Raw genomic sequence first — 17,512 nt, forward strand, 5'->3', positions numbered from 1 at the left:
AAAAAAGAAAGGATGCTGCTGCAGATCAGGTCCCTGTGAAGCAGACTCAGAGGACTGAGGTTTGCATGCACAAAGTTTACTGGAGAGTATCCTTGGTATCACCACCTATGGGTGGTAAAAGAAGTACCACCGGGTAGAGAGAAAGTAAGCCCCACAACGTCCTCAGCCAATATCATGAGGGTCTCTAAAGCTAGGAATGTGCACAGCCAACTTATAGGAAATTGGACAAAGGAGCCCACCTTTATATCCTTCTCATTAACCATTAGATTCAAGCTCCCCCGGAAGGAGGTATGACCCAATTATTGAAGAAATAGGAACTTAGCTATGTAAGTTAAAGTTCACATACTCTGAGCTTTATACTTCCATACTTCCAGAAAGTGGAGGAATAAGAAATTCAGTCCCAGAAAGGGAAGTTGGGAAGGAGGTCACTTCTGAGACTTTATTCGCATTCCTCATTATGATTGCTCTTACCCACAGGCATAGGCTTCAGTCCCAATGTGGAGTTTCTTCCTGCTACATTCAATTATATTTTGTGGGACTGGGGAGATAATCAGTGGGTGGATCTCTAGATTCCTTGAGTCAACCCTGAGCCAAGACTTTATTATCTATTCCCCATAGCCTCTGTGTCCAATGTTCCTCAAAATGTTTGTGTCTTTCCCTTTCTCAGTGTATAGTTGTTAAACAAGTGCCCATAGATTCCTTTGCAGAATTGCTAGGGGAATTATTACCATATTCACTTGCTATGATCTTGTTGTGTCCTTCCTTCTGAGGATCTGGTCTCTCCTATAGTAAATGGGTTTTGGATTGGTAAACTGGCTCAAATCCAGAAAAAGGGTAAGAGATTTTGACATTTTATTGGGAAGTTGCCTAGTATATTGACAACCTACTCTTGATTTAATTGTGTAGATTGAGCAACACCTTTGCTGGATTCCCATCTAACTTGTCCCTAGAGATGCCATGTTCTATTAGCCATCTCCAGAGCCCTCTGCATCTCAGGTCTCCCAGCTACCACTCTAGCCTTGCTGCTCATTACAGTAAATATGCCCAACTGGCTTTTGACATTTAATAATTAGCCTTTGTTATTTTGGGATCCTGTCAATCCCTGGTGCTGTCTGTTAAGACAACTCCTACCATCAGCTTTGATCTATGAAGCACAATCACCAGGAGCTTTTCTATGATGTTGCTGCCTCTTTCCAAAGCTGCTTTAATAAATGGAGTGTCCTCTGGTACTTCTTTTTTTTTAAGAGAGAGAGAGAGAGAACGTGGGGGTGGGGCAGAAAGAGAGTGAAAAATAGAACCTTAGGCAGGCTCCTGGCCCAGCACAGAGCCAAAGCAGAGCTTTATCTCATGACCCTGAGATCATGCCCTGAGCCAAACAAGAGTTGGACGCTTAAAGTGATTGAGCCACCCAGGTGCCCCTGAAGATTTTATTTTTAAGTAATCTCGACACCCAATGTGGGGCTTGAACTCACAACCCTGAGATCAAGAGTCACATGCCCTACTGACTGAGCCAGCCAGGCCCCCTCACCCCTTTTTAAGTCTGGGACTTCCTTTAGAATTTGTTACCAGGTGGGTTTTCCAGCCTTATGTAGTATATCTATTTCATGAGCCTTTTGATCCCTTCTTCATGGTCCATCACACAGTGTTTGGAATTTCACTTCACTTAATGTGAACCATCATTTTCCTCAAGCTTTTAACAGTGATTTCCAACTGTATGATAGCATCAACTCTTAGGGTCCTTTACCTTGGGAGAGTTTCCCATATTGATAAATTCTTCCTTGGGCAACTTTTCACCTGTCTTTGCACAACAAAATGATTACATTTTAGAAAATTGGGGAGCAACCAAGAAACAGGACACTGTGCTATCAGAAAATTCCCCCAAATTAAATGACTGCTTATAAAATAGATTAGAATTTCTAAGGTAAAACAGTTTTGTGAGCGAAGCATTCATCATTTATAAATCTAATACTACCTCAAGGAGATGGGTGAGATGGAGAAAAATATAATTGTTTTATACTTTTATTTCTGTGATTTTCTTATCTTCAGATATTTTTCCTCTTCTTCCATTTAATAGGACAAGAGAGAGAATCTGGTCCTGTAACAGTTTGTATAGGGAATAACTAATAAGTATAACCACTTGGTTGATACCAGTCTGTGGATCTCTTTTAGGGTACCATTTCCAAAAGAATCTGCCTCAATAGAATATAAAAAGGAATTGTGCAAAATGTGATTATCTGAATTGAAAAACATCTTCCTGAATTTTCCAAGCATAAAAAAAAGTCGTCAAATTCATAGACGCAAATCTGCATTGACACTGCCTTAGAGAGCCATTCATAACTACAATTACTCCTTAAATACCATTCTGATCATTTCAGCATTTTTTCTCTTGATGCCAGCTGCCCCTACTGCCCCAAAACACTGCCAATCTTTCCCATATGCTAGAATTAGAATATGAATATGGTGACCAAAAGAAAAAAAAAGTTCCATTTTCTAAAGGCCCACCATATCAGAAATGAGTCCTTCTGAACTTGCTGAGTAAACTATATAGTTTCTCTCTGAGCAAAGTGACTGCACTTAGTAGCCTAAGACACTAGAGCTGAATTGACCTCTTAGATACATATTTATTAATGTGTATCCAGTGCAAATCAGATTTCATTTGTCACTTAGATCACGGAGAGGTCCTTTCCTTTCCTTTTAACCTTGAGACAGACAGGTAAACACAACTGGGGCTGGGGACTTTCTGCACATTGAGATAAATTTTGAAATATTTGATAAGAACAATATGTTCCTGCTCATTACATATTTGTTTTTCTTTTTATTTCACTTGATATTTTGAAAAATCTGATCTATGTGCTTTTGTATCATTTATCCTTAGATTATTATAGAATGTTTTATAAGATCTATTTGCCATTCAAAAGCTTTAGGGGTGTTTCTTTTCTCTTCAAGCTCTTTATTAAAACATACACACAAAGGAAATTACGATATGCCAAGTAGAAACAAGCACAGACACCAAATGTTTCAAGTACACTTGGAAATATGACTCTGTGAATTTAGAGTAAAATGTCATCCTCAGTTCATGTTAAAGGTGTGCTTTAATCCACTCCTGCCCCATCCGTCCAATGGCTTTTTAACATAATTGCTGCTTTTTATCATGGACCCTTTCCAGCTTCCAATGCTCCCCTATAGATGACTCCAATTTTGCTTTTTGGGTTGCTACACTCTTCTTCCACAAATAGCAGCCCTGCCACCCATCATGGCTAGAGAAAGTGAACTATACCCACATGGGATCCTCTATCAGTAAGGAAACACCAACTGATAATGGATGGCACTCCCTGCCATATGCAACCTGTTTCTTCATTCTTACTGTCACAAACTCTGTTTATATTCCCCTCTCTCCCTTCTTTTCTCTTACTCCCTTAGGTTTGTTTGTTTGTTTGTTTACCTTTTCTCTTTTCTTCTTCTATTTTTTTTTTAATATTCTTCCTTTCTTATGACTTAGGTCTTAGAAGAGCTACTCAGAGCATTTGGGTTTTGGGTCCTAGATCTATAAATGGTTTAGGTAGGAAGGGGAAGGGAAACTTCATAAAATTTATTGGAATAGAGTGTCACCTCAGCTCTTAGTGGCAAGACAAAGTACTGGGGTTTCTAGATTCAGCCCTAAAGGCAGGTAAATAGTTGTCCTTGTCCTTTTCCAGAGAAGAAACTACTCTTGCAGTAGTCTTTACACTATGTATGTGTCTAAAAGGGGACCCATCCAATTCTATGAACGCCCAATTCTACAAAATGCTGCCCAAATTTTATCTTTATTTTCTGAGGTTGACCATTAATCCTTTGAAAACCTTATCAAGAGCATATCATAAGCATCTCAGTTCAAACCACCAACATTCACCTGTACAACCACAGAAGCTTCTTCACTGTGAGCCCACAGCCTCTCCCTGCTGTTCCTATTCCTCATTCTATTCAAGCAGTTAGAGTATATTTTTCAGAATGCAAGTTTGATCACCTCATTTGCTTCTCCCTCATAAAACTTACCAAGTCTTGGAATAGTTCTCAGAATAAAGACCAAGTTCCAGCCTGTTCTTGCTTTACTGTGCCATCACCTACACACCCTACAGCTGCCCTTCTTTTCATTCCCCAGTTCCCCGTGCTCCCTCCCACTGCAGGGCCTCTGCACTGTGGCACCCCCTTTGAGTCCAATACATCTCCCCATCTGCCACCCCTACTCCTATCTTCCTCCTCTGCTCCTTACCCTGTCGGCCCCTACTCATCCTTCAGCTCTCAACTCAGGCATTATTTCCTAAGAGGAATTTTAGTGTCTCTCTTAAATGTTCTTACTGTACAATATTCCATTACTTCAGAGTTCTTATCTCAGTTTTAATTATACATTCTTGTGATTTAAATCACCATTGCATCACCAGCATAGGGCCTAACACATAAGTCTCACTCAGTAATTATTCATTGGATGAAAAAATGAATTCACAGATAACCATTTATTACAACATACCCTCACATACCTTATTTTCCACCAGCTATTATTATCTGTATACTGAACTAGATATGGTTTGTAAACTTTGCATTTTAACCCATATCTTAATGACGGTCTCTAAATAATGGACACCAATGTTTTCCCTCTGGCCTTATTCGTGGCACTGCTAAAATGACATCCAGAAATTAAAACTGTTTCTCTGAGAAAGTGCTTGTGAAGAGGATGAAATGACAAACTACAGACTGGGAGAAAATATTTACAAACAACATATCTGACAAAGGACTCTATCTAGAATATACCAAGTAGTCTCAGAATTCAACAGTAAAAAAACAAAAGTCCAACTAGAAAATGGGCAAAAGACATGAACAGATATTTCCCTGAAAATGGTATACAGATGGCAAATAAGCAAAAGTAAAGATGTTCAACACCATTAGCCACTAGGGAAATGCAAATTAACGCCACAAGATATCACCATACACCTATGAAAATAGCTAAAATTAAAAAAAAAAATAGTTGACAAAACTAAATGCTGGCAAGGATATGGAGGACCTGGAGACATGGAATCACTCATACATGGCTGGTGGGAATGTAAAAATGGTATGGCCCCTCTGGAAAACACTTTGACAGTTTCTATAAAAACTGAACATGCATCTACCATACAACCCAGTGACTGAACTACTAGGTTTTTATTCCATCCTTCAGCTCTCAACTCAGGCATTAATTCCTCAAAGAACATGTAAACTTAGGTTCACAGAAGTCCTGTATATAAATGGTCATAGCAGCTTTATTTGTTACTTGCCAAAACTAGCATCAGCCAGGTGTTCTTCAATAAATGAATGGCTAACCAAGCTTTTGCACTTTATATACTGTGGAGTCAACTAAGAAAAGGAATCAATTCTTGATATATAACAATTGACATGAATCCCCAGGAAATTATACTGAGTGAAAAAAACAAGTTCCAAAAGTTTTATTTCATTTATATAACATTTTTGGAAGTAACAGAATTTTAGAAGTGGAGGATAAGATTAATGGTTGCCTGGAGTTAGGGATGGGGCATGAAGAGGGATGTGGGAGGTAGGTATGGTAATAAAAGGCAACAAGAGTCAATATTTTGACTTTGGTGGTTGATAACACAAACTTACACAGGTGATAAAATTGTATAGAACTTACACAGACAAGTGCAAATGAAACTGAGGAAATCTGAATAAGATCAAGTGGATTGTATCAATATTAAAATTTCGATTGTGACATTATACTTTAGTTTTACAAAATGTCAGCCCTGGGGCAAGTTGGGCAAAGTATACAAGAGATCTCTCTGTATTATTTCTTACAATTGCATTTATGATTTATCTCCATAAAATTTTCAATTAAAAATGATATCCAGAGGGGCGCCTGGGTGGCTCAGTCGGTTAAGCATCTGACTCTTAATTTCAGCTCAGGTCATGATCTCAGGGTTGTGGGATCAAGCCCCTCCTTGGGCTTTATACTCAGCAGGGAGTCTTTTTCTCTCTCTCTCTCCCTCTCGCTCTGCCCCTCCCCATGCTCACTCCCTCTCTCTCTCTCTCTCTTTCTCTAAAATAAATAAATCTTTAAAAAAATGATATCCAGAGATTTTTATCATTTTACTTGTTTCATCAACAGATGAAAAACCCTATACACAATTCACTGGTATGCCCTGGAGACCCAGTGAATTCAAGGTAGGACCCACTGCCAGCTGTCATGGAATATATATTTCTTGGGCAAGGATGGAGAGTGAACTGGCTTTCAGAAGCTGGTTTCATGCCTAGTGATTTGGACTTAAGGTTAGGTGAGAGTGCCCCTAGCACCCTCTGGAGCAGGTTTTATAGCCTTGTAAATTCAAATACAGGGAAAAGTCATTCTAGGAGTTATGGTGGGGACAGGGCAGGACTTCCAATATCAAAGAAAACAGTAGCTGGACAAACAAGCCAATCTGAGGTGAGAATCCTGGAGGTGGGTTGGGTCTCCATACATCTGTGCAGCAGAGGACATGGGAGGGGAGAATGTGTTGATTTATACTTGACTTGATGGTAAGGTAGATGGAAATGTCACCTACCCATAACTCCATTTGAAGGCAAACTCATCTGCTGCAGATGTGTGTATGTCTGTGTATATGTGTGTATGTGGGGGTGTATGTAAATTTATAATTTACATAATAGTAATCTGTATCTGTTTTGGCTTTGCTAACTATCTTAACATTTTCATAAAGTGGTTGCAGCTGTTGACGTTACAGTTCAGAATTTCCTCCCCTCAATTAAATGCAGGATGGTAGGGCTTAATTATACTACAGGGAGTTTTAATAAGGTATCACCAAAATTATCATGAGATCTCATTAGATTTACCACAAAACTTTGAATATCTGTGATAACACTTCTCATGGGCTAGATTCTAGAATAATGCTCAAGGAAATTCTGAGATTTTACCAAATAGTAAATCAGCAATGAAGTAGCCACATTAAATTACTGGGAAATGATTGATATTTTCTTTCCAGATGTAGTTAACATGAAGTGAAATTTAATGGTATGTTTTAAAAGAAGCAAAAATAATGCATGCTGCAGAAAAGCTGAAAACAAGGCTGAGACCATCCAAAATGATGCAGAGAAAACATGCTAATTAGCAACTCGCTAACAATATCTCACTGAAGTGCTCTCTGAAAGCTGCACCTTTTTTTCACAGAGCATCTGTAGCCCTGTGGGTAGAGACTGTCGAAATGAGGTTAAGGAAGTTGGCAATGGGCACACAATGATTATGATGTCACATCCATAAATATTAAATAATAATAATAAAACACTAAAGCAGTAGGATTGATATACACAAAGCCAGGACAGAATTTGGTTTCTCAACAGCCAAATGAGAGCCAGCTGGGAAAAATGCCCAGCCCCAGAGAAAAAGACAATAGTGAAAAGAGTGTACTGTTATACTGAGAGAGGCTTTGCAAGTCACACCATATATTCACGGCAGAAGAATCAGGTCACTTCAGGAAGGAGACCTGTGATAAACCTCCTAGATCCTAACCTAGGAAAAGGATTTAATAACTGTTGCCTGTAACCCTTGTGGATGCTTCAGGCTCTCTCTGTAATGAACCTAGCACGTATTCAGTAGTACATCCTGTCCCAAGGAGCCGAGTCCATTATTTAACCTACAGCACATGTTGTATGAAAACCTCCTTTTGTTTTCACCAAGGAACCTCTGCCAATTTCCTTTAATTGACCTGGATTATAGTGACGATCCTAGAAGAATTTAAGCAGTCAGAAGACCCATGTTTCTCTTCAAAGATTATCCTCAATTCACAGATAGAAACAGGGTCCAGCTAGATCTAGCAAGCGTCCAGCTATCACGTTAGACTTGTGGCTTTGTTACATCTTAGACTTTTTATGGCTCTGATCATATTTCCCTGGCTTGAAACTGACAATTTCAAGATGATTTTTTTCTTCATTTTTCCTTCCCTGTCTTTCACACCCATAACTTCATTTGACCGTTTGTTTTGTTTTTCTTCTACAAATCTAACCTGATGTGGATTTATCCACAGACGGGCGGAAGCTTGTTAAAATTTGTTTTGTTGGGGTATTATCACTCAATGACAACTATCATGGTCTTCTGCATTATTTGTACTTTTCCTTTCTAACTCATGCACATGCACACCAGTGCACAGATTTACAAGCTCACAGATGTGGGCATATAGACATGGGGACACACACACATACACACACACACAAGAACACATATATTTAGGGTTTCTTCATGAAAGAAGAAGAAACACAGAAAATGTTTTTGCTCTTTGATTTGCCACTAATTTAGACATTCACTTTTATAGTTTTGGTCCTGGGACTTGCAACAGTAATAAAGTACCTCTATCAAATATTTCTGGAATTATGATTCCATCATTTTACCCAAAAGTAAGGAAATTGTGTTTTTTTCCCTAGGTCCAGTGGTAACCTTCAGTTTTTGTCAGTCCCCATGATTCTAAGTCTCAGTTATCTCAGAGAATTCCAGATTCTTGTGCATTAGGGAACACCCAGGGCTTTATCCTAAAATAAGCTATTACTCTTATTTATATATTAGCATTAAAACTTCTTGGATTTTTCTTTTTGATATTGTTTAAATATTCATAACATGTAAATGGCCAATACCATATACTTTCTTTAGAGCAGGTATTCATAGGGCAAAGATTTAGGAAAAGATGCAGAAAAAGGGAGGCCAGAAAGACTAAAGATAAACAGTGACAATTTTGCCAAAAACCAGCCCCATGTTTCATGAGAGTTGAGACACACTGACATTTGGCTTTGAATTTCTTCATCAATTTGGACTGTGTTTTGTGAAAATGAGATAATATATGTGAAAGTACCTAGCCAAATTCTCGGGACATGGCAGACACCCAATAAATATAAGTTTTTACTACTATATTAAGCATCTTCTTGTCACAAGCAGAATTTACCCAGTAACGAAAAGTTACAGCTCAGTTGAGCCAATAAGGGTGACATACTTGAAGCTGAGAACACACACTTGATGTTACCAAAATCCTAAACTTCACCTCCATTCAAGAATATCAAAATCATTGACTCCAATTCTGAAAAACCTGAGAATTCCTATTTCCCATCTCTAACTCTTCCTAAGCTATCTTTCCAAAAGAAGCAAGGCAAATTTCCAAGTTATTCCATTTTATTTGTCCCATGTTATTTTCCAGTTGAGACTAATAATTGTTAAATTAATCCCATATATTACAGTCTCTCAGTAAGTACAAATTTATAAGCAATCTTAACAAAGAAAAGTAGCAATTATGCTTGCCTGGAAACAAAATTCCATTTTGGAAAATATGTGGGTATTGTTCAGTGTTTGTATATACCATTCATTGGCTATTGACAGGAGCAGTGACAACACCGTGTCTCTGCTGTCACCATTGGTAGAATGGCAATAATTGCCCATCTTTGAGAGGTTCTGGGCAGCAACTGTTTGGGATGCTGTTAGGCAACATGTGAGTGGCAAATACAATAAAAATGGAACCTAAGACTCCTACTTCTGGCCCATGCTGATTCATATGCTCTAACAGTTCGTTTAACATCTAATGCTGTAATAAGGTTATTTAGCAATGCCATTGAGAGGTCTTGGATATTTTATTTATTATATTTTTATATTCCTTACATTCTTATTTTTTTATTCCTTATGCTACATCAGAAATTTTGTCTTGATAAATCAAATCTCTATTCTATTTAATTCCGGTGTGTTTTAGGGTCATTCTTATATGTCTGTCTCTAGATAAAGTTATATGTATAGATTCAGTTATACAAAATATTAAATACATGTAAAATATATAAAGAACTACATCACCAACTCATCATTTTTAAAAATTTTCCACAATGCTTGGAAGAAGGTATTTTTCATTTTCCTTTTTTTTTTTTAAGATTTTATTTATTTGAGAGAGAAAGTGAGCGAGAGAGAGATAGAAAGAGCACAAGCAGGAGAAGCGGAAGGCAGAAGGAAAGGGAGAAACAGGGTCCCACTGAGCAGGGAGCCCCACATGGTACTTGATCCCAGGGCCCAGGGATCATGACCTGAGCCGAAGGCAGCCGCTTAACCGACTGAGCCACCCAAACCTCCCCCGCCGCTTTTCATTTTCCATTGATTCATTCAACTTTCAGCCAAACTAGTCTTAAGTGACTCATTATCTAGAGATAATGGGAAAGAACTAACCATGCTAATCACTATGGAAAGAAAAATAAAAGTGACATTTCCAAAAACTTACAAAGGTGCACACAAAATCCATGGGAAGTACTTCACGCATTTCCTATGTGGCTTTTTTGTATGGCACCAATTCTGTACATAAAATATACTACTCCATCCGGTAAAACATTTAAATTGTAAATTGATTTTTTTTACTTAATTTTAAAATAAATGTAATAATCATTGAACACTACATCAAAAACTAAGGATGTTCTATACAGTGGCTAACTGAACATAATAAAAATTAATAAAATAAAATTAAGTAAATTGAGACCCCAATATCTTATACTATTTGTTCAAAGAAATTATTTCTGTGGCTAAGAAAAAAAAAAATCCCATCTTTCAGTCCAGACACCCAGCCCCATCCTTTACAGGAGACCTCATAACTTTTAAGCATCCCCTGGAACATTTAGGTCATAAGGTTAGTCTTTGCCTTTTTCACAGTGATTTAAAGTCATTAGCAGCTAATGATTATTTGTGTTGAACAAGAGTCCAGTCATGCCACAAGCTGTCATAGTTGGTACTAATTAACAGCCTTGGTAGTGGCAGCAAGTTCAGAAATTGAATAATCCTACCAAGTGCTGTCTCATTGGTAAGAAGTTGCCTTTTCCATCCCTTTCCCTGTTCTAACAAGGAAACATTGATGTCTGGAAGACTGGCCATCGTGAAGTTTCAATACATCTTCAGTCATTTTTATAAGACAGGGACAAATACAAAAGTATATAAGAGAAAGAAGAGTCAGGTTGGTACTTCTAATATTTAAAAGTATGATTCAAGGAAATATTATCCAAGAATAATTGAATACTTGGTTTAATCAAAAGAAGATTAAACATGTCACTGGAAGCACAGCTCCAATATCAAGTTACTAATAGGTAGTGCCAGCAATAATAATAATGTACCTTGATGTTTACAGTAGGGGCATGCCCTGTAGGTGAATCAATAAGTAAAAATGAAAGCCCCTGTATAAATTAGAAGTGCTAACATTTCCATGAATAATAAATAATTGATTCCTATGACTCTATAGAGAAAACAATTTACTTGAAGAATTTTATCTCTTATTCCAATTTATAACTCTTCTTGACATTTTGTTCTGATATTCAAAATCATGTCAGAGCAAATGAGCTATTATAGGAAAAGTTGTATTAATTTTACCCGTTGATATAAGCAAAACATATTGCTTTTGATTTTTATGAATAGGTAATTTTGTTTTTCATAAATACGTAATGAACTCTGGGTTTTTTTCCCTATGAATGGAAAGGGGCTTTTGAATACATAAAATATAGCTACAAGGATGCCAATCTTTTTTTTGTTTATATCTGTTCAGCCAACACATTTGAAATGTTCTGAAGCTGATTTTTCTTTTTACATGTAACAAAGTCTGTCACCAGCACAATGTTGACAAGGTTCACAACTGACCCACTCTTTATATTACAAGTCTTCAACCTCAACCCAGGCATCAAAAAAAGTTTGTGATTAATATCAGATTTGAAACATTTTTGTAGAAACATATTGAATTTAGCAGTAGGAAATATCCTTTCTTGCCCCTGTAATCGAACCAGTCTAACTGAATAGGATGAGAGAATAATATCTGTACATTTGTATGATACTATTATTTGTATTATTCATACATCATTTTAGACCTTTTCTTGGTTCAGCCTTAGAAAGGTCGAAATGGTACTTCCATTGTATTCTATCAGGGTAAGATAATCTTATGCTTATGCGGCAGGCCCCTCCTGCAGAAGACAGGCTGGAAAAAAGGAGGCCAGCAACCCTAAGGTCCCAAGAAAACAGAACCTTGCTTGGGTTCTGGTCAATAATTTGGACTCTATACATTCCCTCAAACACCTGGGGAGGAAGAGCCCCCAAAACAGAAAAGACTCAGAGATTATGCTGCAGATTTACAAATGGATGCAGACATAACCAAGATGTCAGAGATGGAATTCAGGCTAGCAATTGTGAACACAATAGCTAGAATGGAGAAATCAATTAATGGCAACATAGAGTCTCTAAGGGCAGAAATAAAAGGTGAATTGGCAGAACTTAAAAATGCTATCAATGAGATCCAATCCAATCTAGATAATCTAACAGCTAGGGTAACTGAGACAGAAGAGAGAATAAGCGATCTGGAAGACAGTATAATAGATAAAAAGGGAAAAGAGGAGGCCAGGGAAAAACAATTCAGAATCCATAAAAATAGCATCAGAGAAATAAGTGACACCATGAGGCATTCCAATGTCAGAATAATTGGAATCCCGGAGGGAGTGGAGAGAGAGAGAGGACTAGAAGATGTATTTGAGCAAATCGTAGCTGAGAACATCCGTAATCTGGGGAATGAAACAAACATTCGAGTCCTAGAGGCAGAGAGGACCCCTCCTAAGATCAAGGAAAACAGGCCAACACCCGGGCATGTAATAGTAAAACTTGCAAATCTTAGAACCAAGGAAACCATCTTAAGGGCAGTTAGGGGGAAGAGATTCCTTACGTACAGAGGGAGGAACATCAGAATAATGTCAGACCTATCCACAGAGACCTGGCAAGCCAGAAAGGCCTGGCAAGACATATTCAGGGTACTAAATGAGAAGAACATGCAGCCAAGAATACTTTATCCGGCCAGGCTTTCATTTAGAATGGATGGAGAGATGCAGAGCTTCCACGACCGGCAGAAGTTGAAAGAATATGTGACCACTAAGCCGGCCCTGCAAGAAATATTAAGGGGGGTTCTATAAAAGGAGAAAGACCCCAAGAGTGATCTACAACAGAAATTTACAGGGACAATCTATAAAAACAACGTCTTCACAGGCAACATGATGACAATTAATTCATATCTTTCAATAATCACTCTCAACATGAATGGCCTAAATGCTCCCATAAAACGGCACAGGGTTGCAGATTGGATAAAAAGACAGGACCCATCCATATGCTGTCTACAAGAGACTCATTTTGAACCTAAAGATACATCCAGACTGAAAGTGAAGGGATGGAAATCCATCTTCCTTGCCAGCGGACCTCAAAAGAAAGCTGGGGTAGCAATTCTTATATCAGACAAATTAGATTTTAAACTAAAGTCTTTAATAAGAGACACAGAAGACACTATATCATTCTTAAAGGGTCTATCCAACAAGAAGATCTAACAATTATAAATATCTATGCCCCAAAAATGGGAGCAGCCATATACATAAGCCAACTGTTAACCAAAATAAAGAGTCATATTGATAACAATACATTAATTGTAGGAGACCTCAGTACTCCACTCTCAGCTATGGACAGATCATCTAAGCACAAAATCAACAAGGAAACAAGAGCTTTGAATGATACATTGGACCAGATGGACCTCATAGATATTTACAGAACATTCCACCCTAAAACAACAGAATACTCATTCTTCTCGAGCGCACATGGAACTTTCTCCAGAATAGACCATATACTGGGTCACAAATCAGGTCTCAACTGATACCAAAAGATTGAGATTATTCCCTGCATATTCTCAGACCACAATGCTCTAAAACTGGAACTCAATCACAAGAAAAAATTTGGCAGAAATTCAAACACTTGGAAGCTAAAGACCACTCTGCTCAAGAATGTTTGGGTCAACCAAGAAATCAAAGAACTTAAACAATTCATGGAAATCAATGAGAACGAAAACACATCGGTCCAAAACCTATGGGATACTGCAAAGGCGGTCCTAAGGGGGAAATACATAGACATCCAAGCCTCACTCAAAAAAATAGAAAAATCCCGAATTCACCAACTAACTCTACACCTTAAAGAACTAGAGAAAAAGCAACAAATGACACCTAAGCCACGCATTAGAAGAGAAATAATTAAAATTAGACCAGAAATCAATGAATTAGAAACCAGAAACACAGTAGATCAGATCAACGAAACTAGAAGCTGGTTCTTTGAAAGAATTAATAAGATTGATAAACCACTGGCCAGACTTATCCAAAAGAAGAAAGAAAGGACCCAAATAAATAAAATTATGAATGAAAGGGGAGAGATCACGACTAACACCAAGGAAATAGAAACAATTATTGGAAATTATTATCAACAACTATATGCTAATAAACTGAGCAATCTGGATGAAATGGAGGCCTTCCTGGAAACCTATAAGCTGCCAAGACTGAAACAGGAAGAAATTGACAACCTGAATAGGCTAATAACCAGTAACAAGATTGAAGCAGTGATAAAAACCTCCCAAAAAACAAGAGTCCAGGGCCTGATGGTTTCCCTGGGGAATTCTACCAAACATTCAAAGAAGAAATAATACCTATTCTACTGAAGCTGTTTCAAAAAACAGAAACAGAAGGAAAACTTCCAAACTCATTCTATGAGGCCAGCATTACCTTAATCCCCAAACCAGGCAATGACCCCACCAAAAAGGAGAATTTCAGACCGATATCCCTGATGAATATGGATTCCAAAATCCTCAAGAAAATCCTAGCTAATAGGATCCAACAATGATCCTAAAAGGATCATCCACCAGGACCAAGTGGGATTTATCCCCGGGATGCAAGGGTGGTTCAACATTCGCAAATCAATCAATGTGATCGAACACATTAATAAGAGGAGGGAGAAAAACCATATGGTCCTCTCAATTGATGAAAAGCATTTGACAAAATACAACATCCTTTCCTGAATAAAACTCTCCAGAGTATAGGGATAGAGGGAACATTCCTCAAGCTCATAAAATCCATCTATGAAAAACCCACAGCGAATATCATCCTCAATGGGGAAAAGCTGAGAGCCCTTCCCTTAAGATCAGGAACACGTCAAGGGTGCCCACTCTCACCACTGTTGTTCAACATAGTACTAGAAGTCCTAGCAACAGCAATCAGACAACAAAAAGAAATAAAAGGTATCCAAATTGGCAAAGAAGAAGTCAAACTCTCTCTTTTCACAGACAACATGATACTTTATGTGGAAAACCCAAAAGACTCCACCCCCAAATTACTAGAAGTCATCCAGCAATTCAGTAATGTGGCAGGATACAAAATCAATGCACAGAAATCAGTTGCTTTCTTATACACTAACAACACAACTGTAGAAAGAGAAATTAAAGAAACAATTCCATTTACAAAAGCACCAAAAACCATAAGATACCTCGGAATAAACCTAACCAAAGAGGCAAAGGATCTATACTCTAGGAACTACAAAACACTCATGAAAGAAATTGAAGAAGACACAAAAAGATGGAAAAATATTCCATGCTCATGGATCAGAAGAATAAACATTGTTAAAATGTCTATGCTACCCAGAGCAATCTATACCTTCAATGCCATCCCGATCAAAATTCCAATGACATTTTTCAAAGTGCTGGAACAAACAATCCTAAAATTTGTATGGAATCAGAAAAGACCCCGAATCGCCAAGGAGATGTTGAAAAAGAAAAACAAAGCTGGGGGCATCACGTTGCCCAATTTCAAGCTATATTACAAAGCAGTGATCACCAAGACAGCATGGTCCTGGCACAAAAACAGACATACAGACCAATGGAACAGAAGAGAGAACCCAGATATGGACCCTCAACTCTTTGGTCAAATAATATTTGACAAAGCAGGAAGAAACATGCAATGGAAAAAAGACAGTCTCTTCAATAAATGGTGCTGGGAAAATTGGACAGCCACATGCAGAAGAATGAAACTCGACCATTCTCTAACACCATTCACAAAGATAAACTCAAAGTGGGTGGAAGACCTCAATGTGAGACAGGAATCCATCAAAATCCTAGAGGAGAACATAGGCAGTAACCTCTTTGACATCGGCCACAGCAACTTCTTTCAAGATACATCTCCAAAAGCTAGTGAAACAAAAGCAAAAATGAACTTTTGGGACTTCATCAAGATAAAAAGCTTCTGCACAGCAAAGGAAACAGTCAACAAAACAAAGAGACAACCCACAGAATGGGAGAAGATATTTGCAAATGACACTACAGATAAAGGGCTGGTATCCAAAATCTATAAAGAACTTCTCAAACTCAACACCCAAAAAACAAATAATCAAGTCAAAAAGTGGGCAGAAGAGATGAACAGACACTTCTCTGAAGAAGACATACAAATGGCTAACAGACACATGAAAAAATGTTCATCATCATTAGCCGTCAGGGAAATCCAAATCAAAACCACACTGAGATACCACCTTACACCAGTCAGAATGGCAAAAATGGACAGGGAAAGAAACAACAAATGTTGGAGAGGTTGTGGAGAAAGGGGAACCCTCTTACACTGTTGGTGGGAATGCAAGTTGGTACAGCCACTTTGGAAAACAGCGTGGAGGTTCCTCAAAAATTTAAAAATAGAGCTACCCTATGACCCAGCAATTGCACTTCTGGGTATTTACCCCAAAGACAAAGCTGTAGTGAAAAGAAGGGCCATATGCACCCCAATGTTCATAGCAGCAATGTCCGCAATAGCCAAACTGTGGAAAGAGCCAAGATGCCGTTCAACAGATGAATGGATAAAGAAGATGTGGTCCATATATACAATGGAATATTACTAAGGCATCAGAAAAGATGAATACCCAACTTTTACATCAACATGGATGGGACTGGAGGAGATTATGCCGAGTGAAATAAGTCAAGCAGAGAAAGTCAATTATCATATGGTTTCACTTATTTGTGGAACATAAGGAATAACATGGAGGACATTAGGAGAAGGAAGGGAAAAATGGGGAGGGATGGGAGGGAGAGATGAACCATGAGAGACTATGGACCTGAGAAACAAACAGGGTTCTAGAGGGGAGGGGGGAGGGGGGATTGGTTAGCCCAGTGATGGGTATTTTTTTTTTAAGATTTTATTTATTTATTTGACAGAGAGATAGAGAGAGAGAACAAGTAGGCAGAGAGGCAGGCAGAGGGAGAGGGAGAAGCAGGCTCCCCGCTGAGCAGGGAGCCCGATGCGGGGCTCGATCCCAGGACCTGGGATCATGACCTGAGCCGAAGGCAGCTGCTTAACCAACTGAGGCACCCAGGCGCCTCCCGGTGATGGATATTAAGGAGGGCACGTACTGCATGGAGCACTGGGTGTTATACGAAAACAATGGATTGTGGATCACTACATCAAAAACATAATAAAATTAAAAACTACAAAAAAAAAGATTTTGTGATAACTTATTGGTAAAAGTACCATTTGTCTTATTTTAATACAATATAAATACTGAAAAGAGTCAATCCATATTCTCCACCAAAGTTCAATTAAGTGAATACAGTTTGTTTTTCTCAGTGTATGTTTCAAAAGGCATCCTATCGGATAATGAACTTTTTAAAATTTTATTATGTTATGTTAATCACTATAC

This window comes from Neomonachus schauinslandi, chromosome 2 (assembly GCF_002201575.2).
Source record: "Neomonachus schauinslandi chromosome 2, ASM220157v2, whole genome shotgun sequence".
Lineage (NCBI taxonomy): Eukaryota > Metazoa > Chordata > Mammalia > Carnivora > Phocidae > Neomonachus > Neomonachus schauinslandi.